This window comes from Pagrus major, chromosome 18, assembly GCF_040436345.1.
Source record: "Pagrus major chromosome 18, Pma_NU_1.0".
Classification (NCBI taxonomy): Eukaryota; Metazoa; Chordata; class Actinopteri; order Spariformes; family Sparidae; genus Pagrus; species Pagrus major.
This window is the reverse complement of record NC_133232.1, coordinates 35,473,421-35,484,218: the sequence shown is the minus strand read 5'-3', so window position 1 is coordinate 35,484,218 and position 10,798 is coordinate 35,473,421.

Below are 10,798 nucleotides of genomic sequence, written 5' to 3'. Positions count from 1 at the left end.
CATAAATAAATGTGTTTGTCTTGAACGGGCTGAGCTCACGCTCCAGCACCTTTTCACTCTTGCTCCTTCTCCTCCCCTGTTACCTAATTATGCTTCCCAAAATAATCCACCTTTTAGATTTCATCATGGCATCATTAGTTTCCCACGAGTCTCCTGAGTGAAACTCTGCTGTACGACTGAAAGGTTACGACCTCTCACCTGCCTGTCTAAACATATCATCTTAAAGTCTCCCAGTGGAGCTTCTGCCGCTGAGGCCGGGCGCACAACAGCATCAGCTGGGATTTCATCATCCCAATTCATTCCCTCCACATCAAATGCATCTCAAGTGGAAGCTCAGAGGGGCTGTGTGAATGCATTTTTGTCTGCGTACATGCTGTTGTTCTTTGAGGGACACCTGTGTGAAGTTTCGGTGTGAAGATGTGCAGGCATGTCAGGCATCTGGACTGTAGCTCATTGGAGCTTGACTACGGAGAGTTCATGCATTCATGAGATGTTTCCTTTAGTAATCGTGGAAGTCACTCATGTGAAAATGTGAGGGAATGTGTGTGAGTGTGTGTGGGGGAGTGAAAGGTTATCGTCAGCAGTGGTGCTGAGATGTCAAGAGGAGAGGCGTCGAAGCAGAACATCTTTAATGTCTTGGTGCCTTGGTTCTGGTTTTGATAAAATGAATGTGTTTTTTTTGCACTGAAATCAATAAGTCAATCAAGAAAAGACACGTTTTGAATGATGGATTATTTTTGATTAATTTATGAAGTAAAAACTGTAACTGCTCTATTAATCGGCTTCAGTTTCTCCAATGTGAGCACATACACCTCCTCTTCATTTTGCATCACGGTAAATTAAATCACTTTGAGTTTTTGGACTGATGGTCAGACTGACAAAGAAGTTAGAGAAGAAAAGAAGAAGAGATTTTGGATTTTCATACACTAAAGAAGACCTTCAAAAGTCAGCTGTTTTATAAGAAATGTAAAACAGAGCAGCTTCGTGGAGCTTTCAGTCACAGCTTCTGGTCTTTATCAGCAGACACTTCATGGAGTGTCTGCTGAGACGGAGAGTTTAAGAGAAAGAGACGGCTGCTGAATCCACAAAAAGTCACTGATTCGTAGTTTTTTTCTTCAAGCCTGACAGATGTTCATGAGGACACTTCATACAGTCAGTTCACGCTCCCTCAGACGACCCCTGTTGAGGTCCTGAGCCCTGTAGCAGAATCACACAGCCTGATAAAGAGAAGATTTCATTTTAAAACAGTTTTGTTTGATATTTTGCTGAGGCTCTTTTCCCCACACAGCTCACAAGTGTCCATTACATAAGTCCCATGGCCATACATTTTAATCCAAGACTCAGAGAGGGTCCATGCATGTTTGTATGCCTCCACACAGGTGATGGCTTCGTGTTTCTGGGTTGTCCATCTGTTTCTCCCAGTCTTGTGAATATCTCAGGAACGTCCTGAGGGAATTTCTTCAAATTTGTTACAAACAAGGATGAACTGATATGATTTTGGTGGTCAAAAGTCGAAGGTCTCCGTGACTTTACAAAACTGGCCGTAACTCAAGAACTGATATATTATCTAACTGTAACTAAGTGCTGTAAATCACAGATGTTTATCAGAGTAGAAATGCAGTCGGAGTCATGGATTTCCCTTTTTCTTACTAATGTTATGTGTTACCTGCTGTAGTGAACAGTACTGTTTTCCCGTCATCACCATCCATACATCAATATGACACGTAGTCCCTCCTCATCTGTGCCTTTGTGGAATCAGCACTTTCAAACACCTTGTTCCTACGGTTTTGCTTTGCATGCAGAAAATGTGCCGTGTCCTTGAGGCGAAAACACATCTGTCTCAGAAAAGTTTAACACATTTCTTTGGCCATCTGGTGCACGAAGAAGCTCACGCTATGATGGACTGAGTTGGACTTAGTTATGTGAAGTGTAGTTCACCCTGTGGGCTGCACCGCAGTAAGAGCACATAATACCTTCTAAATGGGCCGAAGCAATTAGTTGAATATTCTTCTTATTCCAGATAATTGGTGACACAGTAAAGTTTGAGCTTATGAGTGTAAAATGCAAACATGTCGATCTGGCTACTGGGCTGGAACTACACGCTTTACAGGCCCAGTCGCCTGAAAAAAATATTTGCATTTAACGGTTCTGCAAACTACTCACCACTATGTTAATGTTTTTACTTGATTATTTTGATGAGGGCCATCACGTTTCAACATGAGGTCAAGGGACAATTTCCAGCCATGTTTGTCACAACTAATCCAGGTTATTGTTGCAAGACTTAATGACATCCGCAGCTGTTATTGTGGTGACAAAAGCAGGTATCTTGAGCCAATACATGATGTTTTTCTAACCCTAACCAAGTATTTTTGTGTCTAAACCTAACCAGGACATAAACACAGTGTTGTCACCAGATCAAAATAAAGGTGGTGTGCAGAAATGTTCATTGACAGTATTTATTATGGCGATTGTGTTGGAACTGTAGAGTGATGTGTTGGATGTTTGGCTGACGTTAACCCTGTTACTGTAGTCACAGTTTACTAAGCCACTTAAAAGCCTTGCAGGGATGGCTTACAAAGGCCTGAAGCACTTTTGAAAACATTTTAAAGTGTAAACAAAGACTGGAAAAACTCCATATTTTAACCCTGCAAAGTTTTTATAATAGAGTTTCGTTGATACTGGTCAGACAGGTTGGCAATACAAAAACAGTTGCATCTAATGCTTTGCCCCCTCCAATGGTCAAAATACATGGTCAAAATAACATGAACACCTTTACAGTATAACCCAATCTGACACAGCAAGTTAGTTATGGACTTCCTGCTTTTGAATTTGATTGCATAGGTTTTCTTTTAAAAAACAATAAATGAGTAAAGCTTCTGTTGTCTCATAGTCGCACCTGGTGTATCTACACTAAAGCAACCTTGTAGCAATTTTAAACTAAATTGTAAACACACTGACATTCAGTAATTCAATACTTTATGAGTGTGAACATCAGGAAAATATAATAGACACCTTTATTATTCTATTGATTGATTAAAAGATATAATACCAGTGTGTTTCTAAGTGCGATCAGGTCACACTCACAGGCTCCTTGTGTTCTTCAAGGCATTTGCCATTTTGTTTTGTTATATATTGCAATGATATTTTTATAATAATAATTTGTAAATCTCTTGTTTTGATGTTTTCATGAGTGATAACGTCGCTGCAGTTTTAATATCAACACATTATTCCTGAGAAAACGCATTAAAACTGGCCTCAGCAGAGTAATGAGCTCCATATTCACTAACATGCTGCCATCTAGTGGCCTCAGGGCGTCTTTCAGCCCGCCTGTTTTACACTCAGCACGTCTGTTCTCGGCCAAACAAATTGGATTCATAATGCATGGCTTACATTACACACCGTTTATATCATATCTGAGGCTGCGGACGAACCCTGGCAGTAAATCTATTCAGTAATATCTCTCAGCCCTCTGTGTGACATTGCCAATAAGATGGAGAATTGGTGATATGATGTGTGAGTGGCCAAGGTGAATGTATTGTTTTAACCAAAAGGGCAGCAGCTGCAGTCACAGAGTTGTGGCGTGGAAAGTGGAAATCTGACCTATTGGTTTAGAGAGGATAAAAACACATTCCCCCTGACCTTTCCGCTTTATTACCCACCATGATACCTCATAAATTGAGGAGAATACAGTGCTGCTGTCACGTCAGGAGCGAGGAGGGAGCTGCAGGGTTGTTTTTTTTTGCTCTCCATTTTATCACACTTGATGTATAAATCAGACAGCAGTTGACTGAGTGTTTTTTTGTGATAATTAATTATAATTATAATTATATTTCTTGATAGAAAATTAAAATAAGGTTTAATGTAGCAAACTATGCAATTAAAATAAAATCATGTGAAAATGCTGTTTTTGTAAGATATTTGTTTGAGGCAAATCCTCAGAACAAAGCTGAATGCTGTTAACTAAAGAAGAGGAAACATCCTGCTGGATCTCTGATGAACTGCTGTTTTAATAGATATGATTATCTGTGGCGCCCTCTGCTGGTTCACCTGGTAAACTACAGAAACTAATAGAATGAGAGCTCCTCTGCGACCGAATACTGTCAAATCATCAAGAATAAATCACTGAAACTTTCATATTTCTGTAGCAACACCATAGTTGATATAGGAATGAGAACTTTGATATAGTAAATAAACATTTTATTAGTCAGGGTCTCTATAAACATAAACTTTACTGTTACACAACATCAGTGTCCTTATTATATAAAGACCTAATGCAGGAACGAACATAATACCTGTCTTGAGTCCAGCTGTGTGGTCCTATGCGTATATAGAAAGGTTTGATCTGACCGCAGTGCTACCGGATCCATCAAGCTCAACAAGATACATCAGACTGTTTCTGAGGTAATTAACAGAACAGAAAAAAAACATGTTTCTGTTACAGAAGAATTATTACTTTTTCAGACTTTTATATCTTTTGCTTTTTTCCCCTGTGAATTTCTGGATGATTTAACTTGTTTTGGCCACATAAAATGAAAAAAGGAACAAGAAGAGAAGGAAAAGTCGTGGCTGCAACGCAAAGTGCTTATTTTTGCCTCTCACAGGTCAGGTTTTTATTTTAAATGTCTGAAAACATTATGGAAGCAAATAATATCATCCTTTTTGTAGCCAGAAACAGAAGTCTCACTCACATAGAAGTCTTGCAAGGTGAGTTGCCTCATCTCGATGGTTAGTCATGGCTGACTAACCAACTGATTTAACTGTTGCTGGCAGCTCCACTACAGTAGGTTCACTCCGACCTTCTCTCTCCAGCTTCCTGTCTCACGTTTCCAGTCGTCTTCCTGCATCAACTCACCTCTCGCAATATTTCCCGAGCGAGACTTGTGTGTCTGCTTACAAAAAGGATGTTATTATTTAACAAACAGGTCTCTCTTCGCTGAAATTGTCTCTGTGACGTTGTCAGACACTTGGAATAATAACGTAACCCTGTTAGGGGCAAGAACAAGCCCTTTTAGTGGACGTTACGTTGAAGGTTGAAGTTGCCCCAAAGGATTACGCTGCAGCCAATGCAGCTGTGTCATGGCTGTCGGATGAGATAATCTACTGGGGCCGAGTCCAAAAGTTTTGGTGAGTATGAATCATTTACACCCCAAAACATGTGGATATGGGCCCAGGTTTAAAAACACTGCAATTCCCCTTTATAAGTTGACTCCATCAGACATATACAATATGTGAAGAGGGGTCATGAGTAGACTGTGTTCCTGTTTGTTTCACACATACTGAAAATAGATGGAATCCATAATATATACGAGTTACGCCAAGGTGAAAGTTTCCACTGATATCCCTGTAGGATTTTTACAGAAACATCACAGATGCTGAGCAGATGACAGCATTACAAAGACCTGAGCAAACAGCATTAGACCTCACAGCAGTAGGTCACATACTGTATAAATGGCATCAACAGCAACAAATAGGAGCCGTCCATGCCTGTAACTGAGCACAGAGGATAAATCTGAGCCACCATAACATCTCCTGCAGAGACATATAAACCTTTAGCTTTAGTCTACAAGATGCAACCATTCATCTCTCAGCCACTAGTAACTGTGGGTGTGTACATACATGCATGTGTGTGTGTGTGTGTGTGTGTGTGTGTGTGTGTGTGTGCAGGTTATACATGTGTGTCTTCCGTTTCATTAATGACAGTATACGGTGACGCCTTCCAGCAGGGATTACCACACCGTGAGCTCTGGCCCTCCCACCGTGCGCAGTAATGAAGGAGCGGCTGTGGAGACTGGAGGCGCAGGCGGCCGCTCCCTTTCCACCAGAGTTTACACGGCAGACGACAAATCTGGACGTGACTGTCTTACCAGAGATTAAAACTGTCTGAGACAGACACAGAGACACAGAGAGAGAGAAAGAGAGAGATTGGGCTGGTAAGCTTCATGCACTCGTTCCAGCATCCTGCTTGTGCAATTTAACAGCACATCAGTGGCTAAATGTCCACGAAAATCAGAGGAAAACTATGACAGAGCAGCTTGTTTTTCAAGTGTCACTTCTGGGCAGTGTTTCAACCAGAGGGCACCGACGCTGACAGCTGAATTGTTTCCCCTGCAGATATCTCACTATATCTATAACTCAAATCTTTATCAATTTCATAGTTTATAGTATAGTTTATATATATATATATATATATATATATATATATATATATATATATATATATATATATATATATGTATATGTATATGTATATATGTATGTATATATGTATATATGTATATATGTATGTATATATGTATATGTATATATATATGTATGTATATTACTCCTGAAGAATTCATATGGCTTAAACAGGAACAGGAAATGTTAATAATGTCGACAGGATTCAGTAATCAATCATGGGATTCTGATCCAAACTCTGCAGATACCCAGCAAGCAATTATAGACTTCATCAGATTGATCAAATTAAAATTGCCATTCATCATCAATATAAGACATGTGGTGTGATGCTGCATCACTGCAGATGCATAAAATCAACATGTAGAGGTCTGTGTTTTTATGGTTACCAGGTGATGTTTAGCTAGTAGCTCTGCTACTACTACTACTACTACTACTACTGCTACTGCTACTACTACTACTACTGCTACTTGCACTACTACCACTACTTGTACTACTACTACTCGCACTACTACTAATACTGCTACTCAACCACTACCTCTAGAAACCATTCAGCTATCGAAATGTTCACCTTTTTTAAGCCCATTCAGCCTTTTACTTATTCAGCTTTTTCTGCAAAGATTTTCCCCGCTCGTTCTGATCGTTCAGGTGGTGCAGAACACCTCTTGGAGGACGGGTGACACATCTGAAGTCTTCTGTGTAAACTTTATCTTAAAGGAGTAATCTGCAGGGTTCGTGTTTTTCATTTTGGTGACATCTTTGACGCAAACTGATTATTACTGTTGTGGTTTTAAAGTTAATCCACCCAGAGATCTGCTGGCAAGCAAACAGTGAGTCAACAGTGAATTTCTCTGGATTTACTCTTGTTACTGTTTGAGTTGCTGTAGGTGGCATTCTTTCCTTTATTCTGTTCAAACACGGTGGGTTGTGCCAGTAATGCTAAATGCCCAGTGCTGCTGCTACTTGTTCTTTATTCGAAACTAAGGCTGCACGATATGGTAAAAAAAAAAAGAAGAAAAGTCATACTGCGCTTGTTACGACGGATATTACGATCGCGATGTCATTTTTACACCACAGATCTCGATGATGATGATAAAATCACGATGAAGTCACATTTGTTGGTCTGCAGTGATCAGACGTGTTCACTTACATTAAGAGAACATGATGTGTAGCTCAGTGCGTCTCTGCAACACCAGTGTTTTGTCACAACTTCACCTTTGTCAAAAAATTGCAGCTTCTGTGATTTAGATTTTGCACTCGGCCATATTGTGATTTTGATAATATTTCAATTAATGTGCTATTTGAAACCAAACAGCATCGCTTCCTCCACTTTAACAGGATTTATGGAGAGACACTGACTATAAAACGTTTGATTACATTTAATGGTGATGTTTGCGCCTCTAATGTAAATGTTTTTGTGAAAATGTTCCACTGTATTACCTTTACAATGAAAGGTAGACTTCGATTCCAGCGGCTCTGCTCCCCTCCAGGTCTCTGCGGATGTTCAGATCCTGTGGAGATCAGGCAGAGAGAGCAGATCTTAGAAAGATCAATACTCCTTAGTGGATTTCCTATATCAACCACAGAGAAATCCTACCATCTGTGACATATAGGTTGAGCGTATAAGTCGCTGCTGGGTGAGATCCAATCCAATAAGTCGCTCTCCACACCGGCTGTTCTCGTTGGGTTGGAAATGCTGTAGGCTGGGAGAGGTGGATGTGTGGAGCCACCAGGTACACCAGGAAGAGCCTTCACCTGTTTTTTTTTTTTTTTTTTTTTCACCAGATATAACTGCTTATTTTACTTTGGCTTTACATTGTTCTCAGTGTACATACACAGAAATAGACATACAGATGAAAAGGAGGGAAAAAAACACCAAACAGGTAAAGAATATAGAATAAATGAAGACTGGTGAATGGTTGGGACTGTACGGTATCAGAAAACAGGATTATATGCAGTATATAGAGCACCATGGTAGTATTTCCCATTAAAGACTGTATGAAGATCAACTGTTCTGTATGTTCTGTTGGTACATGGGCCCGACGGATAATGAACATTATATGAAGTGATAGAAAGTAACTAAGTACATTTAGTCAAGTACCCTAACCCTAAAGAGACCACGAGGAACTTTGAAGTGTTAATGAAATAGTCTCTGATTCCTCTGATGATTATAAATGACCTGTAACACCAAAACGAGACCATCAGTGAACAGACTGCTGTTTTTATATAGTTATTATTAATGCCTGTGCTCGGGTACGATCACATATATCACACATGGAGACATCACCTCATCGCGATCCATCCTGAGGTCTCTCGTACCGCTTTTGTCAAAAGGGGGCGCCAGAATCAACAAAAACTGAAAGTTCCTCATAGTCACTTTAAATACAATTTTGATGTACTTGTACTTTACTTCATATTTTCTGCTATTTCAAACTTCCAGTCCACTAGTTTTTGAGCCAAATGGCATGCTGCATCAGGTCCAAAGTTGTGTATTTTTTTATTAATTCATTTGATTGGAAATATGATCTCCACCCTCCGCCCGGTTCAGTAATCAGATACAGTATAAACAAACAAGAAAACAAATGTACACTTTACTTCTGCTTTCTCATTTCGTATGGAAGACTTTCACCTCGACCAAAGTAACATCTTAACACAATATCTTTACTTTAGGTATCAACATCTTTGGGAAATACTCATTCAGTCTCTTGCTGAGTGTTAGGTGTATGGATCGATACTATCAGGTCTGTACAATAAGTATGAAGCTAAAGCCAGAAGCCAGTTAGCTTAGCTTAGCTTAGCTTAGCATGAGGACTGGAAAAAGAAATAAACAGTTAGCCTATCTCTATGCAAATGACACCAAATTTCCCAGCACATCTCAAGCTAACTGGTTTACACTTTATTGTAATGTTTGTTTAAATTGTTCAAAATATTTAACTTTACTTTCATAGTTGGAACTATTTCTTGGCCGGGCGCAGTGTGTCCAGTCTTTCTGCTAAGCTAACTGGTGGCTAACTGTAGCTTCTTGTTTGGGAGAGTTATCAATGTTCTCATCCAACTTTCTGCAAGCGTCAAACAATTTCTCTAACTGCGTCAGTCCCCGGCACAAGTGTGCCTCCCAGTAAATTAGTTTTTGTTTGTATTTTCGAATTTCAAAATGACATGTTTTTTTATTTATTTTTTTTGAGTGGGCATATTATTTTTTTTTTAATTACACCCTGAATCTGTGAAAAATAAATGAAGGATGCTCATTTTAGCGATTGAAAAATGTCAAAAATATTTAGATTCTACCTCATTACATGCTATAATAAAATAGTAATACACAATAACACCATTGTTGCAATAAAACTAACATATTACACAAAAATGGAAAATCACTGAAAAGACACCTGCATATTGTGCAAAACAGAAGCGAATAAATCAACAATGACACTGAGACATGAAGAACGTGATCAACATTTATGTTACAACCTTAAACAATGGAGATACAGACGTGTTTGTATAGTTCACAGCTGTCTGTGTTATAGTTGTTTCTTTCAAACAGCTGCTCATCAACAGAAAAATAAACCTGTGCAGAACTTTCGCCCGCTGTGATTCGTGTAGAGATGGAAAAATGAATGCCAGAACTGACCTAAAAAAAAAAAACGGCTCGATATTTGCACCAGGGAAAATGGAACAGGCAACATCTGGCTTTAATGAGAGAGCAATCCAGAGAAATATTTTACAAGGCGTAAACATTTCACACTTCAGCCAACACCAGAGTGACTTACAGGGACTGAGCAGGCAGAGCTTCTCGAGCCGCGCTGTCGATGGGTGTGCTGGTTGTTGTGAGTTACAGACTGGTAACCACAAGCTGCTGCTGGCAGGACGGAGACATGTGGAAACTGGCCCTGGAAGCAGTGGACGAAAACTTGTTGATCTCAATATAACGAGGACAATGCAGCGAATAACATCATTTATCTGTGTGAGAAATAATCTGTGTCTAGGCAAGAAAAACAAGAGCCTGTTTATTAACAGGCAGGGTCTGATTTGACTGCCTGGCTGCTGGATGTCACTCAGCTCACCCAGACGTTAACTCAGCACCGGGGTTTGATTTACTTCTGAGACACAATGTGCCATTTTAAACATGACGGATGATATTTTTGTCTGCAGCAGAAGAGTGTGCAGTGCAACCGTCCGGTAAAAGTGCAGATTCAGAGAATTGCAGATGGAAGTTGCTGTTAGCCAAATTTTTAAGATTTACTTCCAGTGACGGATTTATCAGAAGACAGCAGACTGTGACAAAAAGATCACGGTGTAATCATGGAAAAGCTGGAAGATTTAACTCGGAGCAAGAGGGAACGAAGTTGTATATTTTGTGTCTAACATTTTAGAAACCCTTAAAGATGATGTTTCCTCAGTGTTCTGCAGTAAATTATATTGAGATTTTAAATCTAGTTTGTCAAAAGACTCAAGTGATCTCAATCTTACAGGACACATAGAAAAGAATAAAAGCACATAATTATTTGGCTGCTTACAGAAAGCCACATTTTAACTTGCAATGTTGCTAAGTTGGAAACTATTTATTGTTTCAGTCTTTTAATCTAATTACATTTAATGTGCCAACAAGCCCTAAGAGTAAATGGTG